Here is a 22,854-nt window from a genome sequence, read left to right as displayed (position 1 = left end):
AGGGATATAATAAAAACTTTCATATAAAGTGCATTCAATACTATGAGAAGTTTGATTCCTTATGATTGTTTTGAGATATGAAGATGGTGATATTAGAATAATTCTAGTTGAGTAGTTGTGAATTTGAGAGACACTTGTGTTAAAGTTTGTGATTCCCGTAGCACGCACGTATGGTGAACTGTTATGTGATGAAGTCGGAGCATGATTTATTTATTGATTGTCTTCCTTATGAGTGGCGGTCGGGCACGAGCGATGGTCTTTTCCTACCAATATATCCCCCTAGGAGCATGCACGTAGTAATTTGTTTCGATAACTAATAGATTTTTGCAATAAGTATGTGAGTTCTTTATGACAAATGTTGAGTCCATGGATTATACGCACTCTCACCCTTCCACCATTGCTAGCCTCTCTAATACCGCGCACCTTTTGCCGGTATCATATACCCACCATATATCTTCCTCAAAATAGCCACCATACCTACCTATTATGGCATTTCCATAGCCATTCCGAGATATATTGCCATGCAACTTTCCACCGTTCCGTTTATTATGACACACTCCATCATTGTCATATTGCTTCGCATGATCATGTAGTTGACATCATATTTGTGGCAAGGCCACCTTCATAATTCTTTCATACATGTCACTCTTGATTCATTGCACATCCCGGTAGACCGCCGGAGGCATTCATATAGAGTCATATCTTGTTCTAAGTATCGAGTTGTAATTCATGAGTTGTAAGTAAATAAAAGTGTGATGATCATCATTATTAGAGCATTGTCCCAGTAAGGAAAGGATGATGGAGACTATGATTCCCCCACAAGTCGGGATGAGACTCCGAACGAAAAATTAAAAAAAAAAGAAAAAGAAAGAAAAAGAAAGGCCCAAAAAAAAAAGGGGACAATGCTACTATCCTTTTACCACACTTGTGCTTCAAAGTAGCATCATGATCTTCATGATAGAGAGTCTCCTATGTTGTCACTTTCATATACTAGTGGGAATTTTACATTATAGAACTTGGCTTGTATATTCCAATGATGGGATTCCTCAAAATGCCCTAGGTCTTCGTGAGCAAGCGAGTTGGATGCACACCCACTTAGTTTGTTTTGTTGAGCTTTCATACACTTATAGCTCTAGTGCATCCGTTGCATGGCAATCCCTACTCACTTACATTGATATATATTGATGGGCATCTCCATAGCCCGTTGATACACCTAGTTGATGTTAGACTATCTTCTCCCTTTTTGTCTTCTCCACAACCACCATTCTATTCCACCTATAGTGCTATGTCCATGGCTCACGCTCATGTATTGTGTGAAGATTGGAAAAGTTTGAGAACATCAAAAGTATGAAACAATTGCTTGGCTTGTCATCGGGGTTGTGCACAATTTAAATATTTTGTGTGATGAAGATAGAGCATAGCCAGACTATATGATTTTGTAGGGATAGCTTTCTTTGGCCATGTTATTTTGAGAAGACATGATTACTTTCTTAGTATGCTTGAAGTATTATTACTCTTATGTCAATATGAACTTTTATCTTGAATCATTTGGATCTGAACATTCATGCCACAATAAAGAAAATTACATTGAGAAATATGCTAGGTAGCATTCCACATCAAAAATTCTGTTTTTATCATTTACCTACTCGAGGACGAGCAGGAATTAAGCTTGGGGATTCTTGATACGTCTCCAACGTATCTATAATTTTTTATTGTTCCATGCTATTATATTACCTGTTTTGGATGTTTATGGGCTTTACTTTACACTTTTATATCATTTTTGGGACTAACCTAATAACCGAAGGCCCAGCCCAAATTGCTATTTTTTTGCCTATTTCAGTGTTTCACAGAAAAGGAATATCAAACAGAGTCCAAACGGAATGAAACCTTCGGGAGAGTTATTTTTGGAACGGAAGCAATCCAGGAGACTTGGAGTATACATGAGGGAAGCAACGAGGAAGCCATGAGGCAGGGAGGCGCGCCCTACCCCCCTGGGCGCGCCCCCCACCCTCGTGGGCCCCTCATGGCTCCCCTGACCGACTTCTTTCTCCTATATATGTCCATATACCCTAAAAACATCAGGGAGAACAATAGATCGGGAGTTCCGCCGCTGCAAGCCTGTGTAGCCACCAAAAACCTCTCGGGACCCTGTTCCGGCACCCTGCCGGACGGGGGGTCCCTCACCGGTGGCCATCTTCATCATCACGGTGCTCTCCATGACGAGGAGGGAGTAGTTCACCCTCGGGGATGAGGGTATGTACCAGTAGCTATGTGTTTGATCTCTCTCTCTCTCTCTCGTGTTCTTGAGATGGTATGATCTTGATGTACCGCGAGCTTTGCTATTATAGTTGGATCTTATGATGTTTCTCCCCCTCTACTCTCTTGTGATGAATTGAGTTTTCCCTTTGAAGTTATCTTATCGGATTGAGTCTTTAAGGATTTGAGAACACTTGATGTATGTCTTCCTGTGCTTATCTGTGGTGACAATGGGATATTCATGTGATCTACTTGATGTATGTTTTGGTGATCAACTTGCGGGTTCAATGAACTTATGCATAGGGGTTGGCACACATTTTCGTCTTGACTCTCCGTAGAAACTTTGGGGCACTCTTTGAAGTACTTTTGTGTTGGTTGAATAGATGAATCCGAGATTGTGTGATGCATATCGTATAATCATACCCACGGATACTTGAGGTGACAATGGAGTATCTAGGTGACATTAGGGTTTTGGTTGATTTGTGTCTTAAGGTGTTATTCTAGTACGAACTCTATGATAGATTGAATGGAAAGAATAGCTTCGTGTTATTTTACTACGGAATCTTGAATAGATCGAGCAGAAAGAATAACTTTGAGGTGGTTTCGTACCCTACCATAATCTCTTCGTTTGTTCTCCACTATTAGTGACTTTGGAGTGACTCTTTCTTGCATGTTGAGGGATAGTTATATGATCCAATTATGTTATTATTGTTGAGAGAACTTGCACTAGTGAAAGTATGAACCCTAGGCCTTGTTTCAACGCATTGCAATACCGTTTACGCTCACTTTTATCACTTGTTACCTTGCTGTTTTTATATTTTCAGATTACAAAAACCTATATCTACTATCCATATTGCACTTGTATCACCATCTCTTTGTCGAACTAGTGCACCTATACAATTTACCATTATATTGGGTGTGTTGGGGATACAAGAGACTCTTTGTTATTTGGTTGCAGGGTTGTTTGAGAGAGACCATCTTCATCCTACACCTCTCACGAATTGATAAACCTTAGGTCATCCACTAGAGGGAAATTTGCTACTGTCCTACAAACCTCTACATTTGGAGGCCCAACAACGTCTACAAGAAGAAGGTTGTGTAGTAGACATCAGTGGCCCCGCTGACGACCCCCCTGATACTATAAATTCACATTATTCCAGAAAAAATCAGGGAGAAAGAATTATCACGATCCACGAGACGAAGCCGCCGCCAAGCCCTATTCTTCCACGGGAGGGCAGATCTGGAGTCCGTTTGGGGCTCCGGAGAGGGGGATCTTCGTTCTTCGTCATCACCAACCAATCTCCATTGCCAGTTCCATGATGCTCCCCACCGAGAGTAAGTAATTCCTTCGTAGGCTCGCTGGTCAGTGAGGAGTTGGATGAGATTCATCATGTAATCGAGTTAGTTTTGTTAGGGCCTGATCCCTAGTATCCACTGTGTTCTTAGATTGATGTTGTTATGACTTTGCTATGCTTAATGCTTGTCACTTTGGGCCTGGGTGCCATGAACTCAGCTCTGAACCGTTTATGAATTCATCATTATATCCATGTGTTAGATCCGATCTTGCAAGTTATAGTCACCTACTACGTGTTATGATCCGGTAACCCCGGAGTGACAACAACCGGGCCCACTCCCGGTGATGACCGTAGTTTGAGGATTTCATGTATTCACTATGTGTTAATGCTTTGTTCTGGTTCTCTATTAAAAGGAGGCCTTAATATCCCTTCGTTTCCAATATGGACCCCGCTGCCACAGGAGGGTAGGATAAAAGATGGCATGCAAGTTCTTTTAATAAAGCATGTATGACTATTTACGGAATACATGCCTACATTATATCGATGAACTGGAGCTAGTGCCGTATCGCCCTAGGTTATAACTGTCACATGATGAATATCATCCAACAAGTCACCGATCCAATGCCTATGAATTTATATATATTGATCTTGTTGCATTACTATTGATATCATCACTGTTACACTTGCTACAAATTACTGCTATCACAGTTACTGTTACTGTTGCTACTATCACTACTATCAAAACTATCAAACTACTTTGCTACAAATCACTTTTCTGCAGATAATTAATCTCCAGGTGTGGTTGAATTGACAACTCACCTGCTAATACCTTCAAATATTCTTTGACTCCCCTTGTGTCGAATCTATAAATTTGGGTTAAATACTTTACCCTCAAAAATTGTTGCGATCCCCTATACTTGTGGGTTATCAGTCTACCAAGGATAATCGACATGTTGTTGTCCTCAGGCATCTCAAGAATAACAAAGTCCGTTAAGATAGTAACATTTGCAACAACAACGGGCACATCCTCACAAATACCGATAGGTGTGGCAGTTGATTTGTCACCCATTTGCGAAGATATTTCAGTAGGTATGAGTTTATTTAAATCAAGTCTTTTTATATAAGGAGAAAGGCATGACACTAACACCAGCTCCTAAATCACATAAAACAGTTTTGACATAATTTCTTTTGATGGAGCAAGGTATAGTTGGTATTCCTGGATCTCCAGGTTTCTTAGGTACTCCATTCCTAAAATAGTAATTAGCAAGCATGGTGGAGATTTCAGCTTCAGGTATTTTCCTCTTATTAGTGATGATGTCTTTCATGTACTTTGCATAAGGGGCCATTTTTAGAATATCAGTGAAGCGAGTACGCAAAAAGACTGGCCTAAGCATTTCAGCAGAGCGTTCAAATTCTTCATCATATTTTTTCTTAGATGGCTTAGGAGGAAAGGACATGGGTTTCTGAACCCATGGTTCTCTTTCCTTTTCGTGTTTCCTGGCCACAAAGTCTCTTTTATCCTATCTTTTATGTTTAGTTTGTGGGTTATCAAGATCAACAGCAGGTTCTATTTCAACTTCATTATCTGGTTCTTTATCATTGTTTGGTTGGGTATCTTCATGAACATTATCATTATTTTCATTATCACTAGGTGGATGTTCATTACCAGATTGAGTTTCAGCATGAGAAATAGAAACATCATTGTCATCTTCAGATAGTTTTTCTTTCTCAGGTTCACTGGAGGTATGCAAGGTCCTATCATTTTTCTTCTTCTTTTTATTTTTAGAAGGACTAGGTGCATCAGTATTAATTCTTTGAGAGTCTTGTTCGATTCTTTTAGGGTGGCCCTTAGGATAAAGTGGTTCCTGGGTCATTCTGCCGCCTCTAGTCACTACTCTAATAACCTGATCATTCATATTATTATTCATTTCATCGAGCAATTCTCTTTGAGATTTAGCAACTTGTCTAACTGGGTTTGGATCATAGAGGCATGTTTCCCTACACCTATAACATCATTGGTGATTCTAAATAACAAGTCACTCAAGCGAGCAATCATATCAGAATTATATTTTAATTTTTCATAACATTGTCATTGAAGTGATCTTGTTTTCTAATGTAGTTATCAAACTCATAAAGGCATTGTCTAGGATGTTTATTGTAAGAGATGTCACTTTCATCAAATTTTATTAAAGAGTTTACCTCTATCACTTGTGGGGATGGTGTATCAAGTCCATGTATTTCTTGAATAGGTGGTAAATTCTTAACATCCTCTGCTTTAATACCTTTTTCCTTCATGCTTTTCTTTGCCTCTTGCATATCTTCAGGACTGAGATATAAGATACCCCTCTTCTTCAAAGTGGGTTTAGGCAGTGGTTCAGGAAGAGTCCAATCATCATAATTTTTCAATATATTATTCAATAATTCCTCAGCTTGTTCAATGGTTCGTTCCCTGAAAACACAACCAGCACAACTATCTAGGAAGTCCCTAGAAGAATTTGTTAGTCCATTACAGAAGATATCAAGTATTTCATTTTTCTAAAGTGGATGATCAGGGAAAGCATTAAGCAATTGGAGAAGCCCCCCCCCCAAGCTTGTGGGAGACTCTCTTCTTCAATTGGCACAAAGTTAAATATTTCCTGTAAGGTAGCTTATTTCTTCTGAGCAGGAAAATATTTTTCAAAGAAGTAGTAAATCATATCCTGGGGACTACACACACTACCAGGAGCAAGAGTATTGAACCATATCTTAGCATCACCCTTTAGTGAGAATGTAAATAACTTGAGAATATTATAGTAGCGAATTTTCTCATCATGAGCAAAAAGGGTGGCTATATTATTTAACTTGGTAAGATGTGCCACGACAGTTTTAGTTTCATAACCCTGGAAAGGATTAGATTCAACCAGAGTAATTAAATCTATGTCGACAGAGAATTCCTTATCAGTAACGGAGATAGGTGAAGTAGCAAACTTAGGATCACATTTCATTCTAGCATTAAAGGATTTTTCTTTCAGTTTGCATAATAATTTCTTAAGATCATCTCTATCATTGCAAGCAAGAAAGTGTCTAGTTGTCTCCTCATCCATAACATAACCTTCTGGTATCTTAGGCAGTTCATATCTAGGAGAGCTAGGTCTAACAGGTGTTTCAAGATTTTCAGTTTCAAGTACTTCATCAATTTTAGTGATCTCATCAGTTTCAATAATTTCATTCTCTTTAGCTCTAGCAATTTATTTATCAAGAAATTCACCTAGTGGCACATTATCCTCAAGCAAGGTACTAGCATCATCATAAGTATCATTCAGAGCAGAAGTAGCATAAATACCACCATGAATTTTGCCCTTAGTCCTGTTGAGGTGCAAACGACGTGCAATAATAGCCCCTAGACTAAAGGTGCGATCATTCTGTAGTGCATGGTGTAAAATGGCGAAGTCGGGAGCATTGAGTGCACCAACCTTCTCTCTAGCAGTTAAACACTTATCGATGAATAGAGCAAGGTAATGCACAGAAGGAAACTGCAAACTAGTGGCGGTGACACTTGATACGCCTGTCTCATCTCCCACTACAGAGTACGATAAAAGTCCTCAAACTCCATAGGTCTATGCTCTCTTATTTCTCCGTCAGAAGGTATCAAGCATATATCACAAAAGTCAACGAGTGGTATCTGATGGTTTCAGCTTATAAATTAAATTGCACCTCAGGGGGATTATTCCTACTCAGCAAATGAAAATTTTGCACAGAGGAATTTGTAAGGAGATGGTGTTGGTCACACTCAGCTGTGAGGAAGTCGGTCAGCCCAGCATTTGCAAGAATTTGGCGAACTCTTGATGGAACCCGACCCCCTCCACGAAGGCATTATGTGGCCACTCGCACGGCATCCCTCATGGTTGTTTCGCTAATTATTTGGCTATGAGTGGTGTCCATCGGATCACCAACCAAGGATGGAGAGCAAGTTTTTGTGGACGTTCAGGGAGCATCCGTTTCTGATTACTCAAACGCATGGTAAGGGATTGGCTAGTAGTTACCTTTCTATCAACTTGTTCCATATTGGAGATCTTGTGTACAATACTTGGGGCATATCCCGTTTCCAAAAATAATAATACTTGGAGAATATATGGGATTAAAGGGGATTTGTTATGTAATACTATGATTGGGACTAAATAAGACTTGTTAATTAATGTTATAGTTGGGATTAAAGGGGACTAAAGGGGGGATCATATCCTATGTATCCGCTTATGTTAGTGCATCCCTGCATCCCATCATCATCACCCATCCAATCGAAATCTCGTGCCTGTTGTGGGTCCGCGCTAATTTTGCAAAAAAGTGCCCGCCTCCTCCCTTGGCAGCCGCATTAATTTTCCAAACACCCCCTCCCACAAGCCTAGGAAGGTCCAGCACGTCCTGGAGTTCCCCAAATCGCTTGGTCCTCCTAATCTCCATTCCCAGCGGCCGCCATGGCGACGGCGCCACGGTGGAATACGCATCTACAGAGACAATTGCCATGAGGGGGCAGGATTCTCATTTTTACTTCCCAATCATTTTTCAATCAGGATTCCCGCCGCATCCAGTGACGACCGGCCGCCCGGGATGGAATGCATCTGCCGATCGCCATGACAGCCACGATGGAATGCATCGCCCAAACCCCTGATTAGCACGACAGACAAATTCAAGGCACGGACGGCCGACTGGGACGGAATGAATCTGCCCAACTATTCACCATGGTTGCTAAGGTTGATAGGGATGGTGAATATGCAACCATGGATGGAATTTTTTGGGCCCCTTCCTCCATAAATCACGTGGCCGACCTGAGTCTGTGTCCTATCTATAGCTGCGTGGAAACCCATCTCACTTGCCCTGCCATGTCTTTCTATTTATATGACCTGCTGAGTGGAGTGCACCATGTAGCAGGAGCATGTTCTCATAAACCTGAACATGCTCTGACTTTTTATGTCACTAGTAGAAAAAGGGTTAAATGTGAGACACATTAGTCCCGGTTTGAATTTGAGCCGGCACTAATGTGTCCATTAGTGTCGGTTCCAACGGTTAGGCGGGAGGAGATCTTTAGTACTTGTTCGGAACAAACCTTTAGTACCGGTTCGAGCCACGAACCGGTACTAAAGAGGCTGGGGCCCGGCCAGCCCCTGTAGTACATGTTTGTGGTATGAACCGGTAGTAAAGAGGTTGTGGCAGGCTGTTTTTAGTCCCACTTTGCTCCCCTAGCAGGATTTTTACCACCTTAAATATGTTACTTTTCAAACTATCACAAGCACTTGGTTTTCATTGAACTCTATGTGTAGAATTTGTGGTCGCAATATGAGTCTTCACCGGTTTCTAAACCATTGAGGACTCATGTTGACAATTCAGATTGTACACAAAAAGATCATTGATAATCAATGTATTTTTGATGTATATTTTTACATGTTTACGCCCTCACATGTATAATCAATGTTTTTTAAACTTATTTGAACTCCAGACTTTTTGTGCATTCAATATGCAGCATTCAAAGCGACGTCATCAATTTTCAACCCGTTCTGACATCATTTGCTGTTTTTCATTCATTTACCGATTTGTTTAGAGAGCTAAATGACCGTGAAATTGAAAATCACTACAAAATGAACTCTGAAAATGTTTACACTTGGCATGATACCATCATTTCACCCACATAGCCTATGCAAGAGAGTAGAGAGGGTTACGGCAAAAACTGGACGCACTTCGTGTACAAACCGGACAATCTCTTTAGAAGTATCAGGGTTTCGGACAAGAACTCATGTGTTAAACGGACACTTCATTTTTTTAAACTTATTTGAACTCCAGACTTTTTTGCGTTCAGTATGCAGCATTCAAAGCGACGTCATCAATTTTCAGCCCTTTCTGGCATCATTTGCTGTTTTTCATTCATTTACCGATTTGTTTAGAGAGCTAAATGACCGAGAAATTGAAAATCACTACAAAATGAACTCTAAAAATGTTGACACTTGGCATGATATCATCATTTCACCCTCATAGCATGTGCAAGAGAGTACAGAGGGTTACGGCAAAAACTGGACGCACTTCGTATACAAACTGGACAATCTCTTTCGGAGTATCAGGGTTTCGGACGAGAACTCACGTGTTACACGGGCACTTCATTTTTTTAAAACTTATTTGAACTCCAAACTTTTTTTGTGTTCAATATGCAGCATTCAAAGTGACGTCATCAATTTTCAACCCTTTCTGACATCATTTGTTGTTTTTCATTCATTTACCGATTTGTTTAGAGAGCTAAATGATCGTGAAATTGAAAATCACTACAAAATGAACTCTAAAAATGTTGAAACTTGGCACGGTATCATCATTTCACCTACATAGCATGTGCAAGAGAGTAGAGAGGGTTACGGCAAAAACTGGATGCACTTCGTGAAATTGAGAATCACTACAAAATTTAAAATATTCAAATTTGAAAACTACTGGCACTAACAGAAAGTTTGTAATTTTTTGTACCTAAAGCAAAAATATTCACAAAGAAACTAAATACAGCAAAAAGACTACTCAGAAATAAATAGAAGAAAATAAATAAAGTAGAAAAGAAAAAACTATATAAAAAAATTACTCAAAAATAAATAAAAGAAAATAAATTTAGACCATTCAAAATTGAAAACTACTGGCACTAACAGAAAGTTTGTAATTTTTTGTATCTAAAGCAAAAATATTCACAAACAGATTAAATACAGCAAAAAAACTACTCAGAAATAAATAGAAGAAAATAAATAAAGCAGAAAAGAAAAAACTATATAAAAATTACTCAAAAATAAATAGAAGAAAATAAATAATGTAGAAAAGAAAAAAAAACTATATAAAAAATTATTGGGGCGCTATACAGTGGGCCTCCCAGACCTAGGGTGTGCAAATTCAGGCCCAGAAGGGCCAGCAGGCTCACAGGGCAGCGCGCCATAGTTAGGCCCAGAAGCCTGCTATACAGAGGAGTTCGAAGAAGCAGCCATGACTGGGTTTATAAACCATTGCGGCTGCCCTTCGCCCGGCAAGGTGGGACTAAACTTTGCGCCCGTTGCCTGACAGAGCACCCCTTCAGTACCGGGTGGTGGCTCCAACCGGTACTAAAGTACTAAAGGGTGGGTCTTTAGTACCGGTTGGAGCCACCACCCGGTACTAAAGGGTGTTGCTTCCCGCCGCTTCGCCTGGCCAAAATTGGCCTTTAGTACCGGTTAGTGGCTCCAACCGGTACTAAAGGCCCCTCCTATATATAGCACTTATGAAAAATTTAGTTTCCATCTCCTCACTTCTTCTTCAACTGCGTCGCGCAACATCGCCGCCGCCGCCCATCGCGTGCGCCCTCGCCGCCCCCACCGCGCGCCGTCGCCCCCGCCGCCCGTTGTCGCCGTCTCGCGCCGCCGCCCCGGCCGTATGTCGCGCACCTTCTCGCATCGCCGCCCCGTACGTTGCAGTCTCACGCCGTCGTCGCCCCCGGCCCGTCGCGCGGTCGCCCCCGGCCCGCTGCCCGTCGCGCCGTCCTCGTCGCGTCGCCGTCTCGCGCGGCCGCCCGTACGCCGCCGCCCCCTGCTCGTACACACACACACATACACACACAACACAGACACACACACACACATAAACACACACACATTTTTTTACTTATTTTTTGTTTTCTGTTGTTTAGATTAATTCATGTCAAATTGTTAATTAGATGATCGAATTAGATGAATTACGTAGATAAGAATGTTAGAATGTTAATGTTACATGAATTAGGTATATGGGATTTGAACTAATTGAATTAATATAACTAGTTTATTTTTAGTAAGAAAATTAATATAACTAGTTCATTTTTAGTAAATGCTTAGTTGAACTAGTTGAATTAACAGAACTAGTTTATTTTTAGTAAGAAAATTTAGGTCTTAGATTTGATGATCTAATTAAAATATTACTATATATAGCTACTTTATATATTTTAGTAAGAAAATTAATAGAACTAGTTTATTTTTAGTAAATTCTTAGTTGAATTAATTAGTTGAATTAATAGAACTAGTTTATTTTTAGTAAGAAAATTTAGGTATCTTAGATTTGATGATCTAACTAAAATATTACTATATAGAACTAGCTACTTTATTTTAGTAAGAAAATTAATAGAACTAGTTTATTTTTAGTAAATGCTTAATTAGTTGAATTAGAACTAGTTGAATTAATAAAAGTAGTTGAATTAATTGAATTAATAGAACTAGTAAGTGTTTAATGTTTCACCTATATGAACATAGGAAATGTCGTCTGACGACGAAAAAGATTTCATTATGTGCGAATACTGTGAAGACCAGCGCGGTCTGTGCGACAAAAATTTCCTAGCTGATGATAGGCGCTTTAGCATCAAGCTAGATTAGACCTTCAAAGTGGACATAGTAGACAAGTCTTTTTTCTTGTTTTAAACATGACTTATATATGCTTCATTTGTTTCAACTTATAATTTTAAATTTTCACTATTCTATTAGCGCATCCCTGTCATGCAAGAATTTTTGTCTTGGATAAGATAGGTTTCAGTACTATGGAAACTATGGAGGTAAAGAGAGTTTACCTGAAGACCGAGCATGGTTATACTTTCAACATCAAATTATACAATGCAGACACATACACTTATTTTGAATGCAAAACTTGGCAAGCACCATGCAAGGCTTATGCATTTGAGCCTGATATGGTTATCACCTTTGATATTCATCCCGAAGATGATATTGAAGGTAATAGAGACATCTGAGTCGATATGCAGACGCCTCCAGTTCTACCATTATGTGAGTTTCTCAACCATATTTATGTCTTTGATATTGTTTATTCAAAAATAGTTGACAACTAATTTCTATTGTCAGCTCATTTCCGTTCAAGCAAACATGTCCAGCGCTTGGTACACAGGACCTACTATTGTCCCGGGGCTGAACTAAACTACAAGGAGATAAGTCATTATGTTTCATGGCTTGAGGATCTTCATACTGTCAAGACAAATTTCTTCCTGCACTTAGAAATGTTAGTAGTCAAAACGTGCGACCAATAGTAATCATATTGAACTATGGTCACATCTATTTAGGAAAGATGATAAGATTTTTACTATTTGTCCTCAGTGCAACTTTTGTATACATTATTTTTGAAGCTAAACATTCATTGCTAAGTATATTAATTACTATACGATGTTTTTCAACAGGGACTCCCGATGACAGTTGTGCCTCAGTGGATCGAGACTAAAAGTCGCATGTCAATGGTTAGCTTACGGCCAAGATATCCTACATTGCACATAAGTGCATTCATGATTTCTAAAAGCGATGAATGCTTAATAGTGAAAGATTGGAGCAAAATTGTTAACGATCCCAAAGAAGTACTAGGGGGCAGCAATCAAAGCGCAACCCACAATTAGGAAACAGGTTCATCTTCATGCTCCAGTATGATGAATCAGGAGAGCTATACATGTTCTATGCTATTTTACCTGAGAGAGAGCAGCATGAGTGATTTAGCTAGTTCATTCTCTTAGTACTTGTCCTCTCATGTCCGTGTTCTTCGTCCTGAACTTAATCTCAAAGAGTGATTTGCTTTTGTGGTGTTATGAATGAACTCGATGATATCTTTGCTTCTGGTACAAGTGAATGTTTCTTCTTTAAGCTATTGTTGGTGGTGATTAGATAGCGGTAATGACTATGATGATTAAATAGTGGTAATGATGACTATGATGATTTTTAGTTAGCTAGTATATTGTTGTTGGTGATGATATCATGCAAGAGTTTTTTTATATTAATATGATGATGATGATGATGAGTAGTTATTATATCATTTATGAAAGATACCGCAAAATAGTTTCGGCTGGATGGATCCTATAGCTATAAGTGATCAAGTATATGCCATATCCATATTATACACTTAGGTGATCAAGTATAATATGGATATGACATATATTTGATCACTTAGCTAAGATCCACACGCATCCAGTCGAAACTAATCTGCGGTACTTTCACCTAATGATTTAACAACTCATTATAATGTAAAACAATCACTAAATTAAATTGAAAACACAAAATTAAAGGAAGATAAAAAATAAAACCAAAACACCCCCAAACATTTAGTACCGGTTGGTGTTACCAACCGGTACTAATGTCCTACACGCACCTGGGCCTGGCTCGTGCCACGTGGTGGCATGTTAGCGCCGGTTTGGGCCGAACCGGTACTAAAGGGGGGGGGACCTTTAGTCTCCACTCTTTAGTGCCGGTTGCGGAACCGGCACTAAAGCCCTTTACGAATCGGGACTAAAGCCCGGTTCTGCACTAGTGTATGAAGGAGCAAGTGATATCACCTAGCAAAATTCATGTACAAGGTATTTGGTGAGACTGTTAACTCATCCGTTTATTCTATTGTATAAGCAGTGATCAGTTCATTGATTCAGCAACTGTTTGTGATGTTAGTTACTTCCGGGTCAGTAATAGAAGTAGCATGGCGGCATGCATGAGGTGTAAAAGTTTCTTTGACGGCGCACGAGACTTGTGAACCAAATTATAGTATGAATCACGCAAGGAACAACTCAGCTTACAAATTCACACCAACCTCAACAATGGCATTCACCAAAAGAAAGTAAAACACTCTTTTCTCGAGAGGAAATGAGAGTTTTCATTCAATCATAGAAAACTGGTTTACATTGTCATTTTTAGTCACAGGATCAATAAACTTGGGTGTAGGCACAACCAAGATTCATTTATCCCTTAAGTTGTAGCCCAAGGCCAAGCAGCCAACACATCTGCTTCCCTGTTGCTCTCTCTCTCAACTACTATTCCGTCTCATAATGTAAGACATTTTTGACACTAGTGTAGTGTCAAATAAACGTCTTACATTATAGGACGGAGGGAGTATCTGAAAACAGATTCAAAGAACTGACATTCACTTCTTTTTTGAATTTTGAATTCAGTAACACATGTTACTACAATTCTGAAGCTTGATTGGCACGTTCAGAAGGATCATTGCTACTGCAATAAGCCAGAGTCATCTAAAAGAACTAGTGTGGTCACCACAATTGGCGGCAGTGGTCATCGGGATGTAGTGGACTCGTGGTCGCCGTTGCAGTCGAAATGAAGTGGTCGCCTACCGCTATCTCCATCAGGTCATCACCGTCGGGATGCAGCCGCCGCAGGCCACCGACGTGGCAGCCATCGACATGGATCTCCGTCCGAGGGTGTTGACCTGACAGCCACCTACACGGCCTTTCCCTGGGACTCGTCACAGGTTGTCTTGCCCCGTCGTGGCAATCGTCCCCCTAGATGCGTATTTCGGCGTGGCGCCGTAGTCGTGGCGGCCGCTAGTAAGCGGGATTGGAAGGACCAAGCGATTTGGGGAGCTCTAGGAATTGGTGCACCTGCCTTGGCTTGGTGGAGGGGGTGTTTAGAAAATTGATGCAGCTAGCAAGGGAGTAGGCGGGCGGTTTTCTGCAAAATTAGCGTGGACGCACAACAAGCACCAGATTTTGATCGGACGGATGATGATGATGGGATGTAGGGATGCACAAACATAAGTGGATTAATAGGACATGACACCTTTTTTTATACACATTTAACATTTTTTAAATACTTGTTCAACATTTTTTCAAATGCTTGATTAACATTTTTAGATACATGATCAAAAAAATGTCATCATTTTTTAATACATAGTCAACATTTTTTCTACACACATTTAACATTTTTCAAATGCTTGTTCAACACTTTTTCAAATACTTGATTAACATATTTATATACATGGTCAATAAAAATTCATTATTTTCTAATACATGGCCAACATTTTTTCGATACACATTTAAATTTTTTCAAATGCTTCCTTAACATTTGTCAAACAATTTTTCAGAATTTTTTCAAATGCTTGATTAATGTTTTTAAATACATGATCAAATTATTTCATACACATTTTTGGTGCACATGATAAACATTTTCTCCATACACATTCAACATTTTTCAAATGCTTGGTCAACATTTTTCAAATGTTTTATGTAGATTAACTTTTGTAATATATCTATTTAGAATATTTTGAAGTACAAATAAAAGTAAAAAAAGGAATAAAGAAACGAAACAAAAAAGGTGAAAATAAAACAAAGCAGAAAACGAGGTTACTTTTTCCCTCGCGCCTGGCCGGCCCAACTCGGGGCACCCAACAACCTTCAGCTCCGCAGCCACAGCAACTCCCTTCTCTCTCTCTCAAAAAAAAAAAAGCCACACCAACTCCCTCGCACGAGCAGAACACTCTTTGCCCTCGCACAGCAACTCCCGACCCCGAAACCCAGCCGGCCAGCCTCCTCGCCGTCGCGGCGTCGCCGGTCGCCGGCCGGAGCCCGGAGCCCGGAGCCCAGTTGCCCAGGAGGCTCCCTCCAACCCTTCCCGGCTTCCCGCCCGGCCAACCTCCCGGTCCAGCCGCGCCCCTGCCCTGCGCGCGGCTGCGCCCCTGCGGTGCGCTCCCGCGGTCCCGGCGTCCCGCCTCCCCTTCCCGGCTTCCCGCCGTCCCGGTCACCCCCCTGCAAAGCCCCACCACGGGGGCAACAAGTTACAAGCGAGCAAACTGATCAATTTAAGGTACCCAAATGCCTGACTTAGGGTTTGGTTTTTTGCCCCAATTTCCTGTACATGAACACGTACTGCACAAGTCATATTGCTATCAATTTTTGAGATAGTGGGGACTCACTGACATATATGTAAGATTATAATATGTGCAACAAAGAAACATGTCATTGTCAACCTCAAGCTATAAAAGAATTTATCAGCGCTATAAAGTCATTGTCAGCCTCAAATGAATTTGCAAAATTAAACATCACCATCCTTTGGCCTATAATTTATACAATGTCTCTAGTCCAGAATAAAGATAATTTTTTCTCGACCATGAAAGGAATAGAACCACATGCACAAACAAGAAATATTAAAGGTTTAGCAGATTCTTTTAGTACTGTAACCTTTTACCAAATGCAAATGCATGCTGAATTTAATCTCCCTACTCCATGCATGTCCTGGGTAGAGAGCTGTTACCCATACCAAGACAATAAAAAAAAATGAACAGTATTTTCTATTTTGTGCATGGGGACAGCATTCGAGATGTCCAATGCAACATCACTATTTTATTGCCTATATGGTGTGAGCATCAAGTAGGGTTATTTGGCAATGGAGGGGCTCATAACCATCACTAAACTACTTGTGCCATGCATGACTGCTCCCGGCCTCCCGCCATCTCCCCAAACAGTTCGCGCCATGCATTGTTTAATACACTGTGCACAGATCCCCATGAGTGATATCCAGAGATCAATGGTGTTGAGCGTAGGTTTGGGTGAACCATGGTCCCGTTCAACATTTTCATAGACTTAAATTCAGTTATCTACATTTTGGTTCAGATGTGGCGAGCCGCTGTTCTGCTATGCTTCATTCTTCAAGGTGCCACTGTTGCGGCTGATAACGAGACATGGGGCTACGTTGAAATTCGTCACAGTAAGTATCCACTAATAATAGCAATCTTTACATCATGTTGGGTCCTCTCATCCTTTCGTTTTGCCATTTACTACTATGACCAAATTTTTATTCCATTTGTCTGTTTTTGTGCATGAGTTTAACCGTAAGTTTTTGTTGCAGAGGCGCACCTATTTTGGTGGTACTACAAGAGCCCACATCGGGTGTCTTCGCCAGTAAAGCCATGGCCAACCATCCTCTGGTTGGAGGGCGGTCCGGTATGTAACTGGTCTCCTCTCACTGCCATTTTTTTCCTTGGTTGAATACAAAGCATTAGTTGACCGTCGTCGTGTTCTTTCAGGGAGGGTCAGGCGTCGGGGGTGGCAACTTCCAGGGGATCGGGCCACTGGATGTCAATCTGAAGCCACGCAACTCGACGTGGCTGCAGAAGGCTGATCTCATCTTCGTGGTAAAAGAGTTGTTCTAATTGCACGTACTATTTAAGGACATTGGCAGTTTAAGTAATGAGTATGTTGGTTTGCAGGACTTACCAGTGGGTGTCGGGTATAGCTACGTGGAGGACCCAACCGTGCTAGCTACGACGGACGTGCAAGTCGCTGCTGATGCCATCGAGCTCCTCAAGGCACTTACCAAGGAGATACCCACCTTGTGCAGCAGCCCGCTGTTCCTTGTCGGTGAGTCCTATGGTGGCAAGCTTGAGCCAAGATTGGAATCTCTGTGGCAAAGGCCATCCACGCCGGGGCCCTCAAGCTCACACTAGGGGGTGTGGTGCTTGGGGATAGCTGGATCTCACCAGATGATTTTGCGGTAATTAAATCATTTTAATCTGTTTGAGTCTCTCAATGACCAAAGCAGTTCCATTTTTTACGCAAAAAAGCTTGGTTTTCCCAACCAATGCTTTGATCCTTTCAGCTGTCATATGCGCAACTGTTGCGTGATGTGTCGAGGCTGAGCGATGAAGCTGTTGCCCCTCTCAACAGGTAAAAATCTGCAACATGTTATTTGCCTCGATCTCCAATGGCATGCCCTGATTTGATATGTTGTTTGCAGAATGGCGGCAATAGTAAAAGAGCAGATAGCAGCTGGGCAATTCACCACGGCAAAGATGACGTGGACGAATCTTGTTGATTTGATTGACCAGCAGAGTGATGGCGTGGTAAGTGCATAGTAATCAGTAACATAGGGTTTGTTTGGTTTGAATCTAGAGTTGCCCCATAAAATATTTGGCTAGCCAAAATATTGGTCAAGGTTTTGTGTGCCTATGAGTTGGCCAACTTTGACTAAAAAATGAAGTAGAGTTGGTAAGGAGCCATTGGCATGCCAAACAGTTGCAACCAACCAAACGAAAACCAAAGTTGTGGTCATAACCAAAAATTTGGTAAGGTACATATTGGCTACAAAGCATGCCAAAACAGTACACAAGGTTCTCATTCCACCGTTTATTGCCCGCCAATAGAAGATCAGACACTTCGCCAATGTTAGTTTTCTTTTGCCTTCCCAAAGGGTGCCTGCAACTATTCTGAGGTAACCAATCATCTTGCTAGATATCGACTTTTTCTCCATTGACAATTCTTCAGATGATTCCCTGTTTAAGCAACTTCCTTCCAGGTAAAATACTGTGCCATGTCAGGGAAGCACCACGAGGGGAACTATAAGCATTCAGAAAATCAGTGTGCCTAAAATAGCAGGCTCTTAAAACTTGCAGAGAGTGACCCAGGACAACCTAGGATCCGCCAACCTCGCCGAGCCAAAAATGTTTGGTTGAAAGCCTCCATATCCCTGAAGCCTACACCTCCCCATTTCTTTGGCACAAAGAACTTCTCCTAGCTGGCCCAATGCACCTTGCGCTGTCCATTGCATAAGTCCCACCAGAATTTTTCCATAACATAAATACAGAAGTAAGCTGCTTGAGGAACTTAGTAAAAGAAACACAGCTCATGGTGTAGGCCAGAACGGCTTGTATTACAGATTTTACTAGGATCTCCTTTCCTTCCTTTGATAGCCTCTGACCCTTCCACCCTTGTATATCCCCCCAATCTCTTTCAGCAATATGCTTGAAAGCAATATCCTTGGACCTACCCACCATTGTTGGGAGGCCCAGATATCCTTTATTCACTGCTTCTATCAATACTGATAACAACTTTCAGATCCTCGTTGGAGTCTTCTTGCACCCCAGGCCTTGCAAGTTGACCTTTTGACCTGAGCTCATTTCATATCTGGTAAAACAGAGCCAGGAGATCATCTGGACCAGTAGACACAACTATGGATAGCATGTTGATGGCATGTTTGGTAGACATTTATTAGACTGTTCTCACAACAAAATATTAATACCATTCAGCTCAAATTGATAAAACATGCATGACTTTCTGCAGGATATGCTAAATTTCTTGCTTGACAAAGGCGAAGGCTCATCGACGAGCCAGGTGTTTCCGTCGACCCCCAACACCATTGACGGTCTCATGAATGGGGTCATTAAAGAAAAGTTGAAGGTTATTCCTAAGAACATAATGTGAGCATACTTTTCTTCTATATATTTTTTCTTTTCCGCCCAAAATATCATCTTACTCAAATTACCGTAATCTGATATCTGATTAAACTGCAGTTGGCAAGGAGTGGCTATTCAAGTTTTCGAAGCAATGAATGCTACCTACATGAAGCCAGCAATCAATGAGGTAAACAAAGCTCTAATGGATCTAATTTGTTGGCTGATGAAATTTTGTGGCGTTTGAGATGTTATGCATGTTTACTTGGTTAGGTTGATCAATTGCTAGCATATGGAGTAAATGTGTCGGTTTACAATGGGCAATTCGATGTGATATGCTCGACAATCGGTGTAGAAGCTTGGGTCAAAAAACTCAAGTAAGGTTCCTATGTTTACCTTCCTCCCTGATGTTACTTTGATGTTTTCATTCCACCATTGCCAATGTAGCATACATACCGTGGGCTTCAAGGCAGAGTTACAGGGGCACGACAAGCTGTGCAGAGAGGGTAGTCGCGCCAAGACATAGCGGACACCTTGTCGAGCGGGTCCTTAAATCTTACAGTCATAAGTTCAAAATCTTCACAAATATTAGAAATAGTAGTCACGGCAGTGTGATCCTCATGGAGAACCACGACAGCATTCCGGGAGTCCCAAATCTAACAAAGAATGGACAAGAGAACCCCAGGCCACACATCGCCATCAGGAGTCACAGGGGTAGCCATGGACCAAAGATCTTGGAAGCTTGGAGGGGTAAATGCCGAGGGTGTTCCGAACTAGGGTGGCCTTCGGGCAGTGGAGGAACAAATGGTTTGTGGCTTTAGATACACAGGAGCACAAACCATTTCCAGCTGGAAACCCAAGGAAGGGGGGTGGGGGAGGCTAAACATTGCAAAACAAATTTCATAAGCAAGTAATTATTCTGGGTTTGAAGATCTTTGATGCCTAGACCACTGTATTTTTTTGGTTTGCAAACATCCCGCTACACTATAAGACATTTCGCCCCCGTACAGGTCTCCTCCATGGTCCAGAAGAAAGCACGTCGGATTGCGTCGAGCGCCTCAAAACTTTTTTGGGGAGTTGGAAAACTGACATGAAGTAGGTGGCGAGGGAGTCGAAAACGAAGGAGGTGAGGGTTAGCCTAGCTGGCGGTGCAGAAGAGGAGCTTAGCCCTCCACCCTGTTTGATATTTGAAGCTGTTAAAGAGAGAGGGAGTGTGTAGGCAGAGAGAGGGAGGGAGGTACGTTTGTGGGAAGGAGGACACAGACCAGCGCTTCCACATAATGGCGTCATCCACGAGTCACACTCAGTAGTGAATGATGGACACTGTAACAGCACAAAGACGGGTCGATTAGTACCATAATCCATGTACGTAATATCTTAATTCAAAATCGTAGTGCACACTTGTAGCATCGAAATACTCGCATATAGAGGTGCTTGTTTTCTAACCTTTTAACATGATCATGTTTTTCAGATGGGCTGGTCTGAAGAGTTTCTTGAGCACGCCAAGGCAGGCTTTGCGATACTGTGATTCTCCAGCGCGCTGCCTCAACCCCGTGAAGGCATACGCTAGATCATACCAGAACCTGAACTTCTACTGGATCCTCGGAGCTGGACACAAGGTACGTGCCAACGTATACAACATTTCACTATTTGAAAGGTTGGTACATCTTATGTGCAAACTGAAGCGTAAGCTTGCGTCAATGCAAATCTTCTATACAGGTGCCTGTCGACAAGCCCGACGTTCAGTCACCTGACAGCTAGGAAGATATCCTCTGTATGTGGTATGTGCAGGTGAATTAGAGCAAGTCGCACTGTCAGCACAACTTGAGCAGTGAGAACTACCAGGTCATCGAACTTAATTGTTAGTCTAACTATTATCTAGCACATTCCCTAAACCCTGTATAGTGTGGGATGGGGCTAACCAGAGCCTGAAATGTGACTCTCGTAAGAGTGCCTCCCTTCAACGTATGCTTGCTGTGACAAGGTTATTTGGCCCTCCTAGCGTGAGGAGACCTCCTTGCTTTGCTGCTGTTGTGTCGATCCATTTGATTGGTTGCATGTTGGGTAAAGGAAGATCGAATGCCTGTGTGTTTATATGGTTTCTGAACCAAGAAGTAGATGGCTTGTTGTATCAGCCTTCTTTTCGTTGTTGTTGAGGCGAGTCACGTGTCTTGTGTTATAAGGCCCTATTTGGATTATCGTTTTCCTCTTAATTACCCCCGTAAAAAATACTCCCTCAGTTTCTAAATACAAGCCCTTTTAGAGATTTCAATACGGACTACATACATCTGTATGTAGACATATTTAAGAGTGTAGATTCACTTATTTTGCCATATGTAGTGCATATTGGAATCTCTAAAAGGTCTAGTATATAGGAATGGAGGGAGTACACGTCTCAGCCCATCGTTTTGTTTCCGGCTGGAAATTACTTAGTTGGCTGGTAAGATCGTAGTTCAAAAAAGTGCTAGACGTTAATTGTGTGTTTTGCCACCGCTTTGTGCTTTTTTGATCAAAGCGTATGCTTATGCGCAGTTATGCGCTAGGCATTTTGCTATCACCTAAAGCCTGGGCGCACTTAAGTGCTTGCTTAGGCGCGTCTTTTTAACTATAAAGTAAGATACACCTTTTCGCTAAGTTAAACACCTCCGTATTAAATTACACAGATCCTAAGCGCGCCCTAACTTGAGTTTTGAAGCAGCTGATCGCTAGTGTGCTCATCATGGCTGCATTTTCTGTAATTGGCGATGCTTAGCTATTCGAATTTATTTGCAGTAAAAAAAAAACAATTGGCAGTTTGCTTTGGTCAGAGAACATCTTCTGGACCATCCATATGTTGCATGTGTATGAAAAGCTGCTTCTTTTTTCTTTAACCAGGAATATTTACCTCTATTTACAAGGAAAGTGTTTCGCTTTTAGACTTTATAGTACAGTAATAGACTGATGTTTAACATAGTTCAGTTCAAACGATGAGGATGTTTCATTTATATGCAGACATATTTCAGCTCTATTGAGCTTGTATGCTTGCATGTAACGAGCTTTTGCTTGATGTACACTACTTGGATCCGAATGATCCCCATGTCAAAGGGTTTAAACGAATGAACCAAAATGGCAGGCATCGGAAGGGAATTAAAGGGATTAGAAGGGAAGGGGAGTGGATGGGCATCTAGCCCAGTGAGAAGACCGCGGCCTTTGGTAGAGCCAAGTTCGAATCATGTGGGTGGAATTTATTTTGCAGATTTAAAACTTTATGTCCCACATCTTCCTTCTTAATTAAAACTAGCGGATTAAAAACTTGATGTCCCACATCTTTCTTCTTAATTAAAACTAGCTATGGTAGGACGTGGGACATCACTTCCTAGGAGTTAAGTTTGAAACTAGCTACCTC

General features: G+C 41.3%; 1 pseudogene; it reads left to right on the top strand.

Annotated features, from left to right (window-relative positions):
- The first annotated feature begins 15,752 nt into the window (after positions 1-15,752).
- Positions 15,753-21,572, top strand: LOC123093364 (serine carboxypeptidase-like 51; annotated as a pseudogene).
- Positions 21,573-22,854: the final 1,282 nt, after the last annotated feature.

This window comes from Triticum aestivum, chromosome 4B (genome assembly GCF_018294505.1).
Source record: "Triticum aestivum cultivar Chinese Spring chromosome 4B, IWGSC CS RefSeq v2.1, whole genome shotgun sequence".
Lineage (NCBI taxonomy): Eukaryota > Viridiplantae > Streptophyta > Magnoliopsida > Poales > Poaceae > Triticum > Triticum aestivum.
This window is presented reverse-complemented; position numbering and strand designations above follow the sequence as displayed.